The 6,506-nt window shown below is 44.5% G+C and overlaps 1 non-coding gene across 1 annotated transcript; it reads left to right on the forward strand.

Moving 5' to 3' along the window:
* Window positions 1-466: 466 nt before the first annotated feature.
* On the forward strand, window positions 467-541 carry Trnat-ugu. Its single transcript has one exon. It is a non-coding gene; the product is annotated as a tRNA-Thr (tRNA).
* The last annotated feature ends 5,965 nt before the right edge of the window (window positions 542-6,506 follow it).

Raw genomic sequence — 6,506 nt, forward strand, 5'->3', positions numbered from 1 at the left:
CTAACTATTTGGAGAAATGACAGTACGTAGCTTCAATACTGCTGTGTTTAACGGTATAATTGTGCTTCCAGTATCTGCTATAGTTTCCATGTAAGTAAATGTGGGACATTAATTTCAGAAATGCCCTCGCAGATTGGTGATATATCTCTATTTTTTAACTATATATGACGGTACTATCCGTTCCCGAAAGAGCAGTTACCGTGGATAACCATGCAGCTTTGCTAGAAATGAAATGATAATTCAGTAGACACCCTAGCTGCAAGCAGGCGTTGATACATTTCATTGGCGACATGTTGAAAATGTGTGCCCCGACCGGGACTCGAACCCGGGTTCTCCTGCTTACATGAGTATGATGGGCAAACATCTATTAGGTGCACTACGGATGTAGTGTTGTGGACATGTTGGGAATGTGGATCTCACGGGGAGCGTGCAAGGGATAAGTCCCTGCAGACGCACTATCCTCTGTGCCCTCGGTGGCCCAGATGGATAGAGCGTCTGCCATGTAAGCAGGAGATCCCGGGTTCGAGTCCCGGTCGGGGCACACATTTTCAACATGTCCCCAATGAAGTGTATCAACGCCTGCTTGCAGCTAGGGTGTCTACTGAATTATCATTTCATATATCTCTATGGTTATACCGAAGTAGCAACGTCGGAATAATACACTTGTGTGCTAAACATAAGGACGAAAGTAACCTTCGAATGATGTATGATTGCCAAGTAACATACCCCGATGAAACTTGGACTATACAGAGAAAGAACTGTTTCAGGATATACAGAAGATAACGAAAGCAATACGTAATGAGACTTACAGAAGTAATACTTTCATTAAAAATACAATAATTACACCGTAGTCACCGCGATATATGATGACCCCCTGGTCATTGCAAAAGGCAGGGTGTGTGACCACCATGGACGGCAGTGAATGCACTGCAGAGTGCTCCCATGCAGGCCACAAGATTGGTACGGAGTTCGTGTGGTAGGGCTTTCCATTCCTCCATCGACGCAGTTGACAATTCCTGGATGGTCGTTGACGCATACGGACGTACTGCAATACGTCTACTCGACGCATGCCACGTGAGCTCGATACGACTTAAGTCGGCTGTACCGGCAGGTAACTTCTTTCGCCATTTCTAATCGCGGGTAAGGCAGATGACACACTACGATTAGTTGGAAGAAACCTCACGAAATTTAGTCCATCCACAAAGGAGATAACTTACAAAACCTTCGTTCGGCCAATACCTGAATCCAGCTCGTCAGTCTGGGAACTGTTCCATATAGGACCGACAGAGGAAATAAAAAAGATCCAAAGAAGAGTACAGCGTTTCATTATGTGTTCATTTAGTAAGTGCGAAAGCGTTCCACAGATGCTGAACCAACTGCAGTGGCAGACATTACAAGAGAGGCGTCCTGCATCACGGCGTGCTTTACGGGTTAAAATTCCGAGAGCGTATGTTTCTGTAAGAGTCAGCCAGTATATTGCTTCATACTACGTACACATCGCGAAAAGAACATGAAGGTAAGGTCAGAGAGGTTCGAGCTCACATGGAGGTTTACCAACAATACTTCTTCCCGCAATCCATTCCTACGTTGAACAGGAAAGAGGGGAAGTGACATTTTCATGTCAAGTACCGTCTACATGTACATCTACATCTACATAGATACTCCGGTGCGTGGTGGAGGGTACCCTGTACCACTACCAGCCATTTCCTTTCCTGTTGCAAAACAGAGCGAGGGAAAAACGACTATCTATATGCCTCCGTATGAGCCGTAATTTCTCGTATCTTCTCTTCGTGGTCCTTACGCGCTATGTGAGTTGGCAGCAGCAGAATCGTTCGGCGTTCAGCTTCAAATGCTGGTTCTCTAAATATTCTCAGTAGTGTTTCTCGAAAAGAACGTCGCCTTCCCTCCAGGGATTCCATCTGAGTTCTCGAAGCATCTCCGTAACACTTACGTGTTGTTCAAACTACCGGTAACAAACCTGGCAGCCCGCCTCTAAATTGATTCGACTCTTCCTTCAATCCGACCTGGTACGGATCCCAAACACTCGAGCAGTACTCAAGAATAGGTCGTACCAGCGTCCTATATGCGTCCCTATCCTAAAAAGGTGAACCACTCTTTCCTAAAATTCTCCCACTAAACCGAAGTCGACCATTCGCCTTTCCTACCACAGTTCTCACAAGGTCGTTCCATCTCATATCGCTTTGCAACGTTATGCGCAGATATTTAAACGACGTGACTGTGTCAAGCAGGACACTAGCAGTACTGTATTCGAACATTATAGGTTTGATCTTCCTACTCATCCACTTTGACTTACTTTTTTCCACATTTGGGGCTAGCTGCCATGCATCACACCAACTGGAAATTTTGTCTAAGTCGTCTTGTATCTTCCTACAGTCACTTATCTTCGACGCCTTACCGTACACCACACAATCATCAGCAAACAACCGCAGGTTGCTGTTCACCCTGTCCGCCAAATAATTTATGAATACAGAAAACAACAGCGGTCTTATAACACTTTCCCGAGGCACTCCTGACGTTACCCTTGTCTCTGCTGAACACTTGCCGTCGAGGACACACTATTTTTAGGTGGTTTCATATGTAGCTTGTGTATGTAGTCCCTATTTGCAATAATTTCACTGAGATGACCTTATAAGAGGCGTATGAAATTATCACTAAATGTATATTTTATCAAGATTCCTGATTATATCTCGAATTTATCTGTCCATCAATGTACCTCTACGATTATCATCATTATTATTTATTTCCGAAGAAACGTGATTTGTTGTAGCTGCACATATGTTTGATAGAAGATTAGAAATAAGAAGGGCGAAACCACAGTCAAGTACGGGCGCATTTGCAGTCTGCAACCTTATGGTCGATTTAAACTTGACGAATCAGACCTTGAAAACATTTCACAGCTTATTTCAGATGGCGGCGTTTACATAGGTCGCAACGGAAAGGGACGAAACGTCAAGGTTTCCCAATTAGAAAGTTTCCACACCAATGTTTTCGGGGAGAATGAGGTGGGTTTGTGGAATGAGGGGGATGACATTCTCTGCTAGCATCGGAAGTTAAGCTCTTATCGCCGCACTCACTTACATTACAGTAGTTGATGTTCGTTTCCTTAGGATTTATTTTATTGTCTGCTTTGTTTTCGTGACACATTGTAAGGTTCCATAAAGACTTGGATATTTTTCTTTGAGTGTTCAACAAAAGAGGCCGGTTTATGAAAGCGAAAGATAATTTAGGATTTACACTTTGACAAAGAGAAAGCTTATACTGTGCATGAATAAGATCATAAATTGAGGAACCAGTTGTCATCGAATAACTTTTTATTAACAGTGAAGAACGAGAAAAATACAGCTGTTTTTTCACTACTTGGTTCATAGTGAGAAAGTAAAAAAACTTTGTATAAGATAAAAAGGCTTTATTTATTTTCCTTTGTACGTATATATTTTGTGGTGTCACCGCCAGACACCACACTTGCTAGGTGGTAGCCTTTAAATCGGCCGCGGTCCGTTAGTATACGGCGGACCCGCGTGTCGCCACTGTCAGTGATAGCAGACCCAGCGCCACCACACGGCAGGTCTAGAGTGACGTCCTGGCACTCGCCCCAGTTGTACAGCCGACTTTGCAAGGAAAGGTTCACTGACAAATACGCTCTCATTTGCCGAGACGATAGTTAGCATAGCCTTCAGCTACATTTGCTACGACCTAGCAAGGCGCCGTATTCAACTGATAATTAATATTATGAAGCATGTACCGTAACGAGAGATGTTCTACAATTGTGGATTAAAATTAAGTATTACATCATCTACGTACTTTATTTACAATTCTCAAGATATCGTCCTGTTCCAGACCTCACGCCAGTCAGCGTGTAATTAAACGCGTGCATTTCGGCCTCCTCTAGAAAAACAGTGTTGGCTCTTCTGCCAACACTACATATTTTGCGAGAAAATATATGTCGATGGTTTGAAACGTTTGGACGACACCTTTCCTGTTGTTTCACTTTTCAGTATTTTACCATACAAATTTTGCCAAGAACACCTATTCTGAATTTTACCTTGGCCATTAATAAACCTTATCCCTACAATTTCCTTAATTCTTATATTATATTCTAACTTTTTTTTAAATCATGGGTGGTGCCTCATATTCACACCTTCACCGTTCGGTACTGGGCTAAGCCAAGTGACTTTTTGAAGGTCCGTCTAGTGGAACATACCACGAACTGACAGTGACGTCGCCTTCCGTTCACAAATGTGTGCGAAATCTTATGGGACTTAGCTGCTAAGGTCATCAGTCCCTAAGCTTACACACTACTTAACCTAAATTATCCTAAGGACAAAGACACACACCCATACCCGAGGGAGGACTCGAACACCCGCCGGGACCAGCCGCACAGCTTCTGTTCTGCTCCGTACGTTGACGTCCAGAGTTTTTAGCCGGTTGTGCTAACGCCGCTGCTTGACTGCTGGTACTGTCGTATGATTTTCGGCAGGTTCGTAAAGCTTTAAACCTCGATAAATTGTAAAACAGAGGAGCATTTGCTGTATAGAAGTATGTACTATAGTTGTGCGATAGATTAGCAGAATCGCTAACTCTTTGAGTGTATGCTCCCCTTGTAAGATGATGGCAGACACAGCCCTCTACATCACACAGCTATGACCTTGTCTGTATTTGGTGCCTGCTCTACTGATAGTTTTTCGAGATTTATCCCTGTAGGAGCGGAAGTCATCAGGAGTTCCTAACGTTGCTGCGCAGCGTGGCCCTCGCTCACTGCTGTCAGAGTACTTTGTAGGGCCAGCTGGCGTGCAGAAGGTGGGTGGACTATAAAACGTGCGCGCTGGGCTAGCAGGCTGCAGCCAGCTGCGGCCGCGGCTCCCAGCCGGGGACTCAGACCGAGACACAAAACGACGAGCACGACCCAGGCGCAGACACCACTCTTATCTGCTTACTCTTCACCACAACCTTTCCACCCTCATTTGTTAAGGGACCGAGCATCCCTCATCGGTCGACGGGTTTTAGGCAGTTATACGTCCATCCATCAGTTTCCTTCTAACATATTTTTTGCAGCCGTCTATAAACCTTTCTGATTCTGTGTCTAGGGACCACCTGTCTGAGGAAGCAGATAAGAAGGCGAAAAGGGTGGACAAACAGCGCGTACAAAAATATCGTTTTCTATAACTTTGCCTGCTGTGAGAAATAATTTGCTGAATAGTCAATGATGTCTATGTCAAACCATTTAAGTAACGCACCGATCCATATATTGATTACAACGAAGTAAATGCTTTTTGTTTGACAACGAGTCTATGAGAGAGTTAAGGAAGTAACACGTTGTTTACATCTGTCCTATTGAACGAACAAATATTTCACAGGTATCTAACGATTTTCACTTATATGCAGTTACGCACAATGCCGAAATACCGGTTTTTTAAATATTAACTTTTGATTTCTCTCTCCTGTGGCGAATCCTGGCGAAATCCTTGGCCGGCCGAGGTGGTCGAGCGGTTCTAGGCGCTACAGTCTGGAACCGCGCGACCGCTGCGGTCGCAGGTTCGAATCCTGCCTCGGGCACGGATGTGTGTGATGTCCTTCGGTTTGTTAGGTTTAAGTAGTTGTAAGTTCTAGGGGACTGATGACCACAGAAGTTAAGTCCCATAGTGTTCAGAGCAATTTTGACCGAAATCCTTAGAAGAAAGGTGACGAAGTTCTCACGAAACTATGGAGGGTAACTAACTTTAGAGGAGCTGTAGTAGAAGACGTCTCTGTGACCAGAATGCTGACATCATCGTATTTCTAGCGGAGTTATCGTGAGAATATTATAAGAGAGAGCAGGACAAATTCCTCTACATCTACGTATACATCTACATAAACACTGCACAAACTACAGTGTGCTGCGAGTCGAAGAAAAAGTTGAGCAATCATCAGTCATTTCCTTCCCTGTTCCACTCGCAAATAAACAGAGGGAAGTGCGACACTGTATATGTGATTCGTAACGATCCCTAATTTCGCCGCCGGCCGCGGTGGTCTAGCTGTTCTAGGCGCCCAATCCGGAACCGCGCGACTGCTACGGTCGCAGGTTCGAATCCTGCCTCGGGCATGGATGTGTGTGATGTCCTTAGGTTAGTTAGGTTTAAGTAGTTCTAAGTTCTAGGGGACTGATGACCACAGCTGTTAAGTCCCATAGTGCTCAGAGCCATTTGAACCATTTTTGAACCTAATTTCGCCTATCGTATCTGCGTGGTCCATAGGCGAAATGCACAGTGGCGGCAGCAGAATCGTTCTGCAGTCTACTTCAAATGTCGATTCTCTAAATTTTCTCGATAGTGTTGTGCGAAAAGAAAATCTCTCCAGGGATTCCTACTCTAGTTTACGACACACCTGCAAAACATTCCTGTGTTGATCGATCGTACCGGTAACAAATCCAGCAACCCGCCTCTGAACTGCTTCCTTTTCTTCCTTTAATTCGACCTAATGGGGATTCCGACACTCGAACAGTACTCAAG

The sequence above is a fragment of the Schistocerca piceifrons genome, chromosome X (assembly GCF_021461385.2).
Source record: "Schistocerca piceifrons isolate TAMUIC-IGC-003096 chromosome X, iqSchPice1.1, whole genome shotgun sequence".
NCBI lineage: Eukaryota > Metazoa > Arthropoda > Insecta > Orthoptera > Acrididae > Schistocerca > Schistocerca piceifrons.